The sequence below is a fragment of the Balaenoptera borealis genome (assembly GCF_965194805.1).
Source record: "Balaenoptera borealis genome assembly, chromosome: 21".
Classification (NCBI taxonomy): Eukaryota; Metazoa; Chordata; class Mammalia; order Artiodactyla; family Balaenopteridae; genus Balaenoptera; species Balaenoptera borealis.
Genome location: NC_138880.1, coordinates 11,529,931 through 11,545,578, shown reverse-complemented (window position 1 = coordinate 11,545,578; position 15,648 = coordinate 11,529,931). Strand labels below are relative to the sequence as shown.

The 15,648-nt window shown below is 36.3% G+C and overlaps 1 protein-coding gene across 1 annotated transcript in view; it reads right to left on the bottom strand.

Annotated features, from left to right (window-relative positions):
* Positions 1 to 15,648, bottom strand: part of FUT10 (fucosyltransferase 10) — a 284,562-nt gene that overhangs the window by 15,609 nt on the left and 253,305 nt on the right. The window contains exon 7 of the transcript XR_014239082.1: positions 8,407 to 14,791. The gene's annotated coding sequence lies outside the window, so the exon portion shown is untranslated. The remainder of the gene's footprint in view (positions 1 to 8,406; positions 14,792 to 15,648) is intronic.

Genomic DNA, 15,648 nt, shown 5'->3' with positions numbered 1-15,648 from the left:
AATCATCAAATAATTTCACTTATCTATCCAAACACTATACAAGTGTTTATTTAGCACCTACTCTTTACCTGGCACTATTCTGGGCTCTAGAATTACATTGTTCAATACAGTGTTTGGCTATATAAATTTACATCTAAATTAATTAAAATTAAATAAAGTTAAAAATTCAGTTCTTCAGTTGCACTGGCCACATTTCAAGTACTCAGTCACTACATGTGTTTGTCTGGTGGCTACTGTATTGGACAGTACAGATATAGAAAATTTCCTTTGGGGCAGAAAGTTCTGTTACATAGAATTGTAGTACAAATACAGAGATAGAAGCTGACATTCTACTAAGGAAGAGAGATAAGAAGCAAATAAATACATAATAATTAGGAATTAATAATTTTCTATGAAGAAACATTATATTCAGTTACTGACACATTGTTAGAAAAATTAATTTTGATACATAATTACTTAATGAGCTATCATATAATTATATTAAAATTATAGCTGGTTTACCAATTACAAAAGTAAAATATGTTTATTGTAGAAAATTTAGAAAATACAGAAAAGTATAAAAAGGAAAATAAAAATATACCTAACAGTATTTTACAAAACAATCATACATATGTATCCTGACATTTTATTTGATATTTGTAGATTACGTATTTTACCATGTCAATCTTTGAAGTACTATTTTCAGTGTCTACTTAATAGTACAATTTGTGAATTTGGTGTTCTTTATTTTATCACTGCCTCATTAGAATTTAGGTTGTTTTAAAAGTATTCTAATATCTAAATGAATATCCACATATATAATTCTTTGTCTGCCTTTTTATTATTTCTTCATGAAAAATCCTTAGAGTACCATTTCTAGAGCAAAGTTATTGAACATTTTTAGACTCTTAACTCATGTTGAGAAAAGACTTTTCAAAAATTTTAACTTATTTGTGCATACATCTATTCACCCTTGGCAACAGTGTATTTGTTTTATCTTTACTGGTGTATAATTGCTTTACAATGTTGTGTTAGTTTCTGCTGTACAACAAAGTGAATCAGCTATATGTATACATATATCCCCATATCCTTTCCTTCTTGAGCCTCTCTCCCACCCTCCCTACCCCACCCCTCTAGGTGGTCACAAAGCACCGAGCTGATCTCCCTGTGCTATGCGGCTGCTTCCCACTAGCTATCTATTTTACATATGGTAGTGTATATATGTCCATGCTACTCTCTCACTTCGTCCCAGCTTCCCCTCCCCCGCCACCCATGTCCTCAAGTTTGTTCTCTACGTCTGCGTCTTTATTCCTGCCCTGCCACTAGGTTCATCAATACCATTTTTTTTTAGATTCCATATATGTGCGTTAGCATATGGTATTTGTTTTTCTCTTTCTGACTTACTTCACTCTGTATGACAGACAGTATATATTTTATTTCCTGTAATAGTGGAAAGTATTTTGCTTAGACTTGTATTTCTTTGGTAATAGTGAGAATGAGCATCACTTCCAATATATATCTTCGATGAACTATCTATTTTAGTTTTATACCAATTTTTCAATTGCAAAATTATATGAGCTCTTTGTATTTTAAGGATAGTAACCATTTGTCTTTCCTATTTGGGGACAACATTTTCCCCAGTTTGTTGAATATCATAATCATGTTTCCATATTTTTTAGATGTAAAAGTTCTGAAACTCATATGTGGCAAATTTCTTTCCTTGCTTTTAAGTTTTGAAAGCCCCTGTGTTTAGAAGAATGCCTGACACACCATGAATGCTCAATAAATATTGGATAAAGGAAAGGGTGAATGAATTAATGAAATATTTGACCCATACTGACAAACAATAGCTTCATTCTTTTTCCTACAGATGCAGGTCAATCCTTCCAATCATTCGAATGTAACTTGGAACTAGAAGAAAAAGTTAGCATTTGTATTGATTTTCTGATGGTAGCGTATTGTCTCCCTGAATGGAACCTCTTACAAGGCCCATGATCCCGCGTTTGTGTACGTCCAGCCCCCGATGGACACTGTAGCTATTTTCCATCCCACAGGATCAGTGGTTTTTGGTAGTCATTGTACTTTTTTTAATGGTAACTTCACCCATTATTTAATAAATGTTTAAAATCCACTTCCACCTTTCCTCAGTATCTACCTGGCTTCTTCTCTCCTCTTTCTTCTATTAAAATTTTGAGCCTGCATCCATGATAAAAAAGGATAATTAATTGAAGGTCAGTGGCATGAGATGTAAAAAAAGAAAAATGTGTCTTGCTTCTCAATATTTTCTCATGAAATCATAGTGATACAATCTGTATTGGGGAGGAAAGACATAAGTCAGCATATACATGGGCAAATAAACTTGTGTCCATGGAATGTCTGTGGAGGTATCAATGTTCATTCATTAGAACTGCCGCTCTCCCACGGGACCGCATAGCCTGTTCATAATGAGCTGTGCGCCCTCCTCCGGATGGTTTCCTCTTTTGGGCACATACAATTCCATAACCCTGAAATGCTCTGGTCAGCTTTGCGCTTTGCCTGACAAACATTTGTCCTGCAAGTTTCAGTGCAAATGTTGCCTCTTCTGTCAAGTTGTCCTGATTTGTTTATATTGAATTAGGCCCTGTGTTTCCTCATTACGACAGCACTAGGTGCATATTTATATTATAACTTTCAAAACATTGTTCTTGAGTAACAATTTTTTAACATTTAATTTGGAAATAATTATACATCCACAGGAATTTGCAGAGATAGTGCAGAGTAGTCACCTGTACCCTTCATCCAGTTTCCCCCAGTGGTTATATCTTACAAAACTATAGGAAATTGGCATTGGTACAATGTGTGTTTACAGTTCTATGCTGTTTTATGACATCTGTAGACTCATGAAACCACCACCCAGCCAAGTTACATAACTGTTCTATCACCACAATGATCTCCTTCATGTTACCCTTTTGTAGTCACACCCAAATCCCCCATCCTGAACCCCTGGCAACTGCTCATTTCTTGTCCATCAGTATAATTTTTCATTTTGAAAACGTTATATAAATGGAATTATACAGTATGCAACCTTTGGAGAAAGGCTTTTTTTTTTTTTTCACTCAGCATAATGCCTTTGACATATCACTGATAGGTGAGAGATTGTGTCTGTCATTTTGGTTTTTATTTTCTGTTTGTTTCATCTTTTTGTTTCAGTTTTAATTGATTTTTTCCGGCATTCATGTAGGTTAATTGAACATTTTTTTGTTCCGTTTTGATTTATCTACAGTGTTTCTAAGTATATCCCATTGTATAACCTTTTTAGTGAAGACTCTAGGTATTACATTATATATGCACCCTGTCACAGTCTACCATGAACATTTTGCCAGTGTGAATGAAATCTTACCTCTCTTTACCCTCTCCCATTTATAATATAATTATCTAAAAAGTTTCCCCTGCATACATTGATAACCATATCAGAAATTGTTCTAATTTTGCCACAATCATGAAATATAATTTAGAAGACTAAAGACTAAAGGAAAGCAAATTATTCTAATTCATAGTTTTACTCTCTTGTTCTTTCCTTCCTGATGTTCCAAGTTTTCTTCTTTTTTCATTTCCCTTCTGTTTACAGAACTTCCTTAAGCCATTATTTGAGGGTAGATCTGCTGACAACAAATTCTTTTAGCTTTCCTCCTCTTGAGAGTGTCTTGATTTCCCCTTTATCCCTCAAGGTTGTTTTCACTGGCTATAGAATTCTGGGTTGACGGTTCTTTTCTCTCATCACTTGAAAAATATTGTGCCACTTCCTTCTGCCTCCGTGTTTTCTGATAAGAAATCTTATTTGAATTGTCAAATGAACTGTTTTTCTCCTATAGGTAAGGTGTCATTTTTCTCTGGCTGCTTTCAAAATTTTCTTTGTCTTTAGTGCTCAGAAGTTGGATTATGATTTGTTTTGGCATGTATTTCTTTGGGTTCATTCTGTATGGGGTTTTCTCAGCTTCTTGAATATGTATGTTTATGTCTCTTGCCAAATTTGGGAAATTTTTAGTCATTATTATTTATTTTAGTCCCACTCTTTCTCAGACATGAATGTTACATATTTGTTATAGTCCTACAGGTCCCTTTGGCTGTGTTCTTTTTTTTTTTTTTCCTCCTGTCTATTTTCTCTCTGTTATCCAGATTTGGTAATTTCTATTTTTCTATCTTCAAGTTTGCTGAAACATTTCTCTGTCTTCTCCATTTTGCTTTTGAGCCCATCAACTGAGTTTTTTTATTTCAGCTTTGGTTTTCCTTTATATATTCAACTTTTTGCTGAATTTTTTTCCAAATATGTTCATAAATGCTCATTAAAGCATTTTTATCATAGTTGCTTTAAAAATCTTTGTCAGATAATTATAACATCTAGGTCATCTTGGTGTTGGTATCTATTGATTGTCTTTTCTCATTCAAGTTGAGACTTTCCTGGTTCTTGGTAAGGTGAGGGGGTTTTGTTTGAATCCTAGACCTGTTGGATGTTATGTTATGATACTCTGGTTCTTATTTGAATCCTCTGTTTTAGCAGGCCTCCTCTGAAACCACACCAGCAAGACAAGGTGGATGCCACCTGCTTAGTGCCCAGTGGGGTTGAAGTCCACATTCTCCACTTGGCCTCCATTGACATCGTCATGGGGATAGGAGTGCCTAGTTACTACTCCCCAAGTGACCTCCACTGATAACATGGCAGGCAGAGTCCTTGTTACTGCTGATGGTAAAGTTTCAGCTCCCTGATTGTCCAACTCTCATACCACCCTGGTCAGGGGCAGCATGAGGGGTGACTTGCAGCAAGCAGTCAGGCAAGGTTGGGTGTCTAGGCTCCTCACTCAGCCTTGGCTGATGGGGGTGGGATGATGTTTGACTTGAGTAGAGGTTTCTGCGAGTTGTCTGTCTTACGAGGCTGCCCCTTTGCTGAGCCTTTGGCTAGAGGGACTAGGCTTTTCTTACTGCTTTTGTGTCTATGCTTGTTGGCATTCCTGGCATTCAGTCCAGGATACATGAGGCAAAAAGAAAACGCAGGGAACTCACTGCTATGTTGTTCCTTAGATCCTGAGGTCCATGGCCAATCTGCCTTCTTCTCTTCACCTTTCAGAGTCTTCTTATGGTTGTATATATATAATGTTCAGGGATTTTAGCTGTACTTAGTGGGAGGAATAGGGAAATGAACATCTACTCCATCTTTCCAGAAGTGGAAGTCTTAATTTCTTATCTTAATTATACTAACATCACCTAGATTTTGGATCCTTTGATGACAAAGTCTGTGTTTTGTTTTTGTCCCTAGGATGTACAGTCAAATGACTGTGTTTTAAAGTAACTTGAAAAAGTTACTTTATGCCACCAAAAGAACTATTCTATCTCACTTTTGATTATTAGGAGCTGCCTTTTAAATTTAATTTTGATTTATAATTATGTAAAATATTTAATGGATTCTCAATCAAGGGTATATCAAAAAGTCTAGCTTTGATATCTGTCCCCACCCTACTTCCTCCTCCTTAGGTGACCATTTTTCAAAAAGTATAAACTTTAGCCTCTATTTAAAAAATATATAGGGCTTCCCTGGTGGTGCAGTGGTTAAGAATCTGCCTGCCAATGCAGGGGACACGGGTTCGAGCCCTGGTCTGGGAAGATCCCACATGCCGCGGAGCAACTAAGCCCGTGAGACACAGCTACTGAGCCTGCGCGTCTGGAGCCTGTGCTCCGCAACAGGAGAGGCCGCGACAGTGAGAGGCCCGCGCACCGTGATGAAGAGTGGCCCCCGCTCGCCGCAACTAGAGAAAGCCCTTGCACAGAAACGAAGACCCAACACAGCCAAAAATAAATAAATAAATTAATTTAAAAAATAAAAAGATAAAAAATAAAAAAAATCAATATATGTATTCATATAATCTCCTTCTTAATCAATTGCTTGCCTACTATATATGTTTTTCCTTACCTTGCCTTTTCACTTAATATTGATATATTGGATATATTAAGATATAGAGGTATTCCTCATCCTTTCCTCCAGCTGCAGAGTACTCTATTGAGTAGATGTATTATTGTTTAAATTCAACCAGCACAATAAATATCCTTGTCCATATAATCTTTTTTTTTTAATTTTAGAAAATATTTTGCCGTATAGCTTTGGCCTAGATTACTCAGACAAAGGAAAATTCATATGTAAATTTGCTGGATATTGCCAACAAATACTCCATGGGTGTTATGACAATTTGTATTCCAAGCAGAAATGCAGTAAAGTGCCTACTAACCCAGAACCTCATCAAATGCATTGTTAAACATTTGGATTTTAGTCAGTCTAATGGGTGAGATAGTGTATCTCAATGTAGTTTTAATTTGTACATTTTTTAAACTGAGCTAGTTTAAGCTTTTTCTCTAAATATGGCTAAGAGCCATTTCTATTTCTTTTTCAGTGAACTGTCTATACTCTACTTGCTTTTCCGTCAGGTTGTTGCCTTTTCTAAACTGTTTTTAATATCTTTTTACATATTAGTGTTATGCACCCATTTTACGTAAAATAAACTGTAAATTTTTTCATAACAATATTTATTAAACATTTACTGTATCAGGGCTTTTTGTGTTACCAGTGACCAAAAAAAAAGTAACACATACTTTAAAAAAAAATGTGGGAGCTGTATAACTGAAAAGTCCAAAAGTAAGACTGGCTTCAGACAAGACTCAATTCATGGGCTCACACAACAAGCAGCTGATGTCACCAAAGACTTTTCCTCCCCCTCTATTCTCTTTCATGCTCTTCTAATAATAGCAAAATGGCTGCAGTAGTTCCAGCCCTCACATCCTCACAGGGCCCCATCTAAGAGAAGTGTAAGTGTGCCTACTGGTATTTCCAAGAGGAAATGAAATTTCCTCCTACCAAATTCCAGCAAATTTCTGGAAGATGTGGTACATATATATATACAATGGAATATTACTCAGCCATAAAAAGGAATGAAATTGGGTCATTTGTAGAGACATGGATGGACCTAGAGACTGTCAGACAGAGTGAAGTAAGTCAGAAAGAGAAAAACAAATATCGTATATTAACACATACATGTGAAATCTGAAAAAATGGGTATGGAAGAATAGAGATATTAAGTAACTTGCCCAAGGCCTCCTAGCTTATAAGTAGAAGAGCTGATATTTGAATCCAGGTTCTCTGACTCCAATTAAACTGTATAAACAGGTGAAATTTCTTAGCACAAAGAAGCTGCTCAATATATGTTACTACCAATGAACCTAAATAATAATTATTCTACTTCATAGGGTGGTTGTAAAGTTCACATAAGATAAAGTCTGTAGAAATGCTTCATAAAAAGTAATTTGCTGTACAAATATAATATATTATAGTTCTTATTATGATGTCTCCTCCTTTCCTAAATCTCTCCAGACCTTGGGTTAACATCTTCTATGGGCATTCAGTCAGTCTCATTTTTTATTAGCGCTTCTATATTTCCAATTAACATAGCTTGTCTTTTGTAAACCCCTCCTCATGTTAAACCCTTTAGCATCTCCTTAATTCTTCCTTTCTGCTCATTTCTTCTCTTGCTGTCAACCTTTTCCCTGTGGGGCTCACATTCCCAGACTTCATGATAATGAGCACATCCTGACTACATCTGCTCTGGTCTCTTACTTTCCTAAGATAGTACATGGGAGCTTCAGACCTGGATTAATAGTTGCAGTAACGTTTTATTATTATTTTTCCTTCTGGAAATGGTATAACTTTTCAGTGCTTCTAGAAGACCTCTATATAATTATAGGGTTTTAGTTTCCCTTTGTAGGTATGATTTTGAGTGGTTTTGCAATTTTCTTTAGCATGGTTACTAAGAAATGAGTTCAAAAAATATGTATTTAATACATATTTGATAAATATAATACACAAGATAAATGCTATACAAGATGCTGATAAAAGATTAGTTTTACATACTTCCCAGAACTATCAGTAGTGAGAGACTTCTAAGGTTGCTACCAAACTGTCAGTCCTTGTAAGAGAAACTTGTCCTCCTGAATTGGTAACTCCCATGCATCTTCTTTCTTTTATTCATTTTGGAGACTCCAGACTCTAAAGAGATTGTGCTTGTGTGTGTGTGTGTGTGTGTGTGTGTGTGTGTGTGTGTGTGTATCTGAGAGAGAAGAGAGAGAGAGAGAGAGAGACCTGCAGGGCAGTATTACAAACACTTGAAGAATTCTAATGCTAAGAAAGCCATTGCAATCAAAAATCAAAATACTCATTATGAAATTCTCTTCATTGAACAATTTGATGAAAACTTTCAAATAAGTACATTGTGTTTAAGGAAATAAACCAAGGCATAACTGCCATCTTGAAAAGAACATAAAGTTTTGAAACAACGTAAACAGAAATGAAACAGAATCATGTGGATCAATTGATTTCAAGAATCAATTAGACAATTTGAACATCAAACTTACATTAATCCTCGAAGTTTTAAAACTGCAGTAGGTGGGATACATTCTAACTTGAAATCTGTAAAAGAGCTAATTAGTGAATTTGGAAATGGTACTGAGATGTTTACCCAGAATGCAGTCTAGAAAGTAAAAGAGAAAAAAATATTGAGAAGTTAAGAGACATGAAAGATAGATTGAGAAGCCTAATATCTAATGTTTAATAAACACTGCAGAAGCAGAGAAAGGAAGGAATGGTGGTAGGCTACCTTTGAGAATTAATTGCTAGGAATATTCCAGAATATTGATTAAAAACTGAATTTTTAGATCAAAAATTTACTTCAAGAATCAAGCAAGAAATCAAAATACAATAAAAATAAATCCACACTGTGGTCATGTAATGAAAATAAAGAATAAAGAGAAAATCATAAAAATTAGCAAAGGAAAGTTATTGATAGACTGATAGCAAACATCTCATCAACAATGAAGTCCAGAAGGCAGTAGAGTAGGATGTTCCAAGTGTGCATGAAAATAACTGTCAATCTAGAATATTACATTCAATCACATTATTCTTTAATATTTAGAGCAAAATCTTAGGTGAAGACTAAAAAACTTTATTTTGACATTCACTAAAAGAATGTGTTTTAGAGATATAACAGTGATCTTTTTTCCTCTAACCCTATTATTCTACTTGAGAAACACTTCTTGGACCATGCTCTCTGCCACTATCTAGATCAGGCTTTATAAGAACTTCTGACCCTGGGAATTCCCTGGCAGTCCAGTGGCTAGGACTCAGCACTTTCACCGACGAGGGCGTGGGTTCAATCCCTGGTTGGGGAACTAAGATCCCGCAAGCCTCACAATACAGCCAAAAAAACAAAACAAAACAAACAAACAAAAAACTGCTTAACCTTTCTTCCTAGTTCAAATCTCTTCTTATTTCAGCTTATTCTACACCTGTCAGACAACTCTTTATAAAATACAGATTTGGTCGTATTACTGCCTACCACCCTCCCCCCCAGACCTCACATAACTACCCTTTTTTTTTTCCAAAAGGATATAATCTGTGAAAAAACAAATTTCAACTGAGTAAATTTTGAAGATCTAATCAACTTTATACAATAATTCATGAACTGGTCAGCATCCCAGCTAGCAACTAGAAAGGCACTCTGAGGAATTACAAAATGGAAGGTTTTTAAAGGCAAAAGGGCTGTGAGACAAGGAAGTCAAAAACAAAAGGAAGGATTATTTCAGGCAAGGTCACCTTCTTCTAAGGGAAGGGTGGAGGCCTGTCACCTGAAGATTACCTCATTAGTGTTGATCAGGAAATTCCAGGCCAATCGGTTTAAAATGTCAAGCCTGGAAGATACAGAAACTGTAATTAGGTTAGGTATTAAATCTTGGTTTGCTGATGTGGGGCTGAGCACAAGTGACTCTATTCGGGGCCTGTTGTTTCTTTTTTAAAATAAGTCAAAAGTTTTAAACCTGAATTTCAAAGTCTCTGCAGATCTTTCTAGCCTCGGTTCCCACTATTTATTTACTCACAGGATCAACTCAAAGGTCAGTGTCAGCCAGGTCTTCTGATTTCAGACCCTAAATAGTGAGAAAACAAGTCATGTTGACTTTATTTTCTGACTTTCTGGAGAATTCACTCTAAGTGTATTGCCTAAGCCCTTATATTTTACAGGAAGTCCTCCTGTTAGACACAAAATTATGAGAAATCACGGCAGAGATTTCTGATACGTATTATATTACTAAATGGGCCCAAAGCCCATGAAGAAAATTGGTCCTTCCAATAAATATTCTCCCTATATTACTGCACAGAGTTATTTTCCTGAGGTTTTATGGCAGGGAGTCTTTTATTTGATATTTTCAGAGTTATAGGGTGTTAAGATATTATTCTGCCATGTTGGCTGTATCCTATGCTGTTTTCAAGTTACCTTTTCTGTCTATCAACTTTTCTTATCTTTATGGCTCCTAATCTTTGTAACCAGTCTCCATCAACAAAATCAAGCTGCAGAAAATAAACTACAGATAAGGCTCCCTGACATGGTAATGGGATTTTCACTGCTTCCCTTGAATTTTCTATGTCAATAATTTTTGCTGCCAGAAATTTCCTTTTGATCCTCAAATCAGAAAATCCTTTCATGTGAATGGCAACTTACCACATTAAAATATTTTAAAAAGCAACTTGTTAGCAATTCATTTTTCCTTGGATTTTATTGCCTTTCACATATCAGTCATTTTTTATCTTGCGATTACTCTTGGCACTTGTGTAGTTAAGGTGCATTATTTGCTCTATTTTTTGTGTCCTTATCAATAACTTATTTCAGTTAATTGTTTTGAGGGCTTATCAAGGTTCCTTCACCCCAGACCATCATGAACACACTATAAATTGAATCCAAAATGTATGCAGTATGGCACTTCTTGGTCCTCAACACCTTCAGTAGATCTTTTTCAAATTTTATTTTAAAATTTGAATAAACTCACTCTCACTTCTTATGTCACCTCTACTCCCTTCAATGGCTAGGGATTGAGATAAGTGATGGAATTGCTGAGGCTCTGTGTTTACAAAAGTCTTACGAGGCGGTTCTAGTCTACTGAATTATATTGGAAGTTGCTTGCTGTAAAGGTACAGCCAAGGTACCACACCATGTACCTCTCCTCCAGTGTCCCAGTTCTCAGTTCTCCCTAGCAATCCAACAAGAAGGCTCTTGGTACATCTCAAATCCAATATGTCCCTCACTGAACTTTCTGTCCTCTTTCATTACACATCCACTCCACCTCATAACCTCTCTATTCTCACTATCACCCCCAATCTTGGCCTCCAGAATAAAAGCACTGAAACCCATCTTCAATCTAGTCATACTTACATTTCCAACCTTATTTACCACTGCCCCCTTCATAAACCACATACTCCAACCAAACCAGACCATTGGTTATTCTCTTATGACATCTATTTCTTAGTTCTATTCTCACGCTGCACCTTCAGGAAGTAACTCTATTCTCTCTCCTCCATTTGTACATGTCCAAATCCTATCCATCTTTTAAAGCAGAGTTCAAATGCCTTGTGCAAAATATTGTGTCTTATAATCCTAGAAGTATCCTCTCTTCTCCAAACTCCTATGGCATTTTTTCTATATTTTTCTTTCATACATGCCACTTTCTTCTGTAACTTTGGGGGATTTATGAACATACCTTATTTTTCTTAGCAGACTGCAACTTCTTGAGGACTTAATTCATTTCCTTACAAAATCATCTTTTCTTACTCTATACAATGACTGACAAGTACTTTTCACAGAGAAAGGAGGCACTGTCATGCATTTTCTTAATTACTTCAGGTAATAACTCTATAAGCTCATATTATTTTTGGCCATTTTATAGGTAAGAAAATGTTTCATGGGAGAAGTAACTTGCCCCTCAGATGGGTTAAACAGATATTTAATGATATTGAGTAAATAACTGAGCAAATAGATCACTTCGTGTGAGGTTTAAAGGGATTTTATACTAAAGGAAAGATATGCTTCATCTGCCCAAAAAAGTTCACAAGCATAGTGGAGAAAGAGATCTGTTCTTGTTTTATTTTGTTTTTGTGAATTGCTTCCATGGGTAAGTGAAATTGCCATGCTTTCCTATCATTTGCTCCTGTGACGATACAAGTATCACAAAAACACTAAGTCAGTAAGGATAAAGAGAGGTGTAAATTTACATATGCAGCCAATTTCCCATAATAGTTAGACATCATCCCTCTCAGCAATAGTCTTTTGAGTAAGCACTTTTAGCCAGCTGCCAGTCTAGAAAAGAGGCAAACACTTTCTACTTTCTGGAAAAATGGATGAGTCTTCCAACTGTGACTTAGGTATTTTCCTGATGATTGCAGATGGGTGAAATGACTGATGGCTTGAATTCATCTTGATGAATGGGAAATTGATGTTCACCATCACACCAGGCTTTCTGAGTGTGGATGCCAAACAGAGAAGCTTCCCCACTTTTACCTTTTAAAAAAGAGTTACCTACAAAGAGGGGAAAGGTGAGGGGAGCCATTACCTGGCAATGGAAAATGCTCCTAGATTCTTCATAGGTATCGCATTAAGGAGTGTGGCTGAAAGGCTGGCACATCCTGGTCCTTGGACTGGAGATTTGTCAAAACTGGTTGAGATCTGTGATTTCCTCTAGTCCAATCTCATCATTTTACTATTGGACAAAGTGAAGCAACTCGCCCAAGGTTACAAGAAACACAGTGACCGAGGCTTCAATGTTGCCTCCAAGAGCAGAAAGTAGAGGAAAGTTGAAGAAGCTGCTATGTTAACTGTAAGAGAAGAAGCTGAAAAATCAGTCAAGCTCAAACCCAGTGTCAGGGATCCTTACATCTCTTCTAGGAAAAGAGCATGACCTTTGCACTAAGAAATACAATAAATTTTCTGGTTCTGCCATTTACTGTATCCTTAAGCAAAGCAGTTTCCTCATTTGTGAAATGTGATTTTTACAGTTATTTCCTTTACAGGGTTGTATGGAGGATTACAAGAGATAAAGTATTGAGACAAGGTCTGGGAAGCAGTAAACCATCAATAAATGTTGGTTCTACCTTTGGTGAGTTTAAAGTTGAAATTCAAAAAAACAGAAAAAAACAAAATTAAGGAATTGAAAGAGAAAAAGAAAGCCAAGAAATGTCTTTTTCAATCAGTAGAGTCCTGTGAAGACAATATGCATCATATTTCGTCTCTTGGACAAATAACAGAGGATATAAAGGAATTAATATAATATAATATTTTATTACGTGTTTAAGATGTATGGACAATCCAAACCTGGCCTTTTTCCCTTTGCCCAGAAAACATTCTAGCCACAATAGAACTTGGAGCATGATCAATCTAATATCTTCAATAGTTTCTGGTGTGTGCATACTTTCACATAACTTTGTCTGAAAGGCTCTCAGTGGAGTCTCTCACCACCTTCATCTAATGGGCAGCAGCTGCCTGGAAACAATCCTTCCATATTACTCACCTTATCAGACCACAATAAAACACCTCCCCTCATTCTACCCTGGGAAGACTATCTGTTCTTTTGCTATTTGTAATGTTGACAGTCCCTTTTAGGGTAGTTTTTCCTACACCAGATGGTTCTGGCTTTTAAGCGTTTTTCACTAACTAGCTAATTCCTCTCTGAGTTTATTTGAATTTCAGTTTGTTTCTTTATGCACAATTTTCTACTCTCTCCTGGAATCCTACTTGGCAGTGATAATGAGAAGCAGCTGTCTGGCCTGGGAAGTGACACAGAGACACTGGTGTCATCATCATGGTTCGAAGCTTGTCATACCCACCTAGATCAGCCCACTCCTCTTGTTGCTTTTGTAGTCAGATTTCTGATTCAAGCACCATATCAGTTTTTGTACTTTAAAGGAACCATTGTTTTTTTCTACTGTTCTCCCATTGGATACCCTTTATTGGATATGGGGAAAGGGGGGAGGCAAATGATGTGAGTTTGGTCTCTGTACCTTTGTAATTTTTAGAAAGCTCAGCCTTCCACCATATCTATTTACCTATCTATGCCTCGTTCTAACTCCTCAATTGCCAGAGTGATTATGATAAATCTCTGAGTCAATCCCATAAAGAAATATTTAATACTAAAAGAAAAAGAATGGAAGAAGTAGCAAAGGTAATTACAAAAAGATCCCAATATTTGATGCCCTAGTGGCTCTAAAACGTAAGATAGTTATCTAGGTATTTACTACTCAGTGTTGGAATTTAAAGTAGAGATGATATTAATCAAAAGTATTGACTCATGGACCTTTTTGTCATCTTCTCTATATATTTGATATTGAAGTATAATAAAATGAAACCACTCAGTGGACTCAAAGTTATAAATCCTGGTCTCAAGTTCTGGATCTGGCCTATGTAACTATGTAACCTTGAATTATGCATACACACACACATATTTTATATGTATATATGTGTACTATATATATATGTATATATATAGCTTGAAAAAATGTACAGCAAAATTATAATTATAATAGATGTTTCAGAGACAAATTGGAATAATTTTTAAAATTCACATGTGAGAAATCACGAATAATGCAACAAAGGGAATAGTAATTTTAAAAATTTAAATACTCTGGAAATAGTTGTACAGTTGTATGTGTGTCAGAAACTAGCTATTCATCAAACGCAATTTCTCCTCTCCTTGGGCTCAAAGACAGACTGTACTTCCCAGTATCTCTTGCAGTTAGGTCTGGCCATGTGATTCAGTTGGGGTCAATGGTATATGAGTGGAGGGGAGGCGCACCACTTCTAGGCTTGACCCATGAAAACCTCCGCCATGAATCCTTCATTCTCTTACCTCTTCCACCAAGGACAGCCAACTTGGAAACCACATGTTGCCGATCTATGAAGCATCACTGCCCAGGAGAGGCTGCCTGCCAATTAGAACACCTGTTTAGAATGATATGGGCAAGAAATACACTTCTTACTGGGTTAAGCCTGAGATAGGGGGTTTATCAGTTACAAACAGCGGCAGTGACAGATGGTAAACTCAAGGGGCAGGTTGCCAAGCTGCTGGAAGTGGCATTAGTCTGATATTAATTGGGAAGAGCCCAGAGCTGACAGTTAACTGTGAAAACAGGTCTATATGAGGCTCAGCCAATGACTGGTTGAAACATAATCTGGTCAAATCAGCAGTGCCAGCAGGGATAAATTTTGAGGTCCTTAGAGGAGACTTCTGCCAATCCAACAGGCCAGTAAAGATTCCTGAACCATAAACAAACAGTTCAGAGGGTTGTGATGATCCCTTTAAAAGAAAATGTTTGCTTCTGGGTATGTCCACCGTGGAAAATATTCCTGTGAATTCTACATTAGAATTTGAATACCTGGAAATATCAAGAATGGCAGGTCTCAGACTGTCTCCTTTAATTTAGACTCAAATTTTTATATTTCTGTGAAGGCTTAATTGACCATGGAACTAAAATCGTGCACAGCTACCGGTCAGCTTTTTTTTTTTTTTTTACCCCATCAGACTTTTATTACAATAACAATTTTACAACATAACAGATATAGAAAGCAACCAACATCTCTCCATAAATATTTTCCAGTTCTCGTCTATATGCCTTTCAGTTTTACAAAGATATGGTTCTAGCATAGTGTAACTTTGCACTTACAAGTTTTTACTACACATTACAAGATAAGTACTTTCCCTGTCTTCCCTTTTAACAGCTGCTTAATGTTTCATGGTTTGTATCTGTGAACTCATTAATGATTCACCCATTGTTGAATGTCT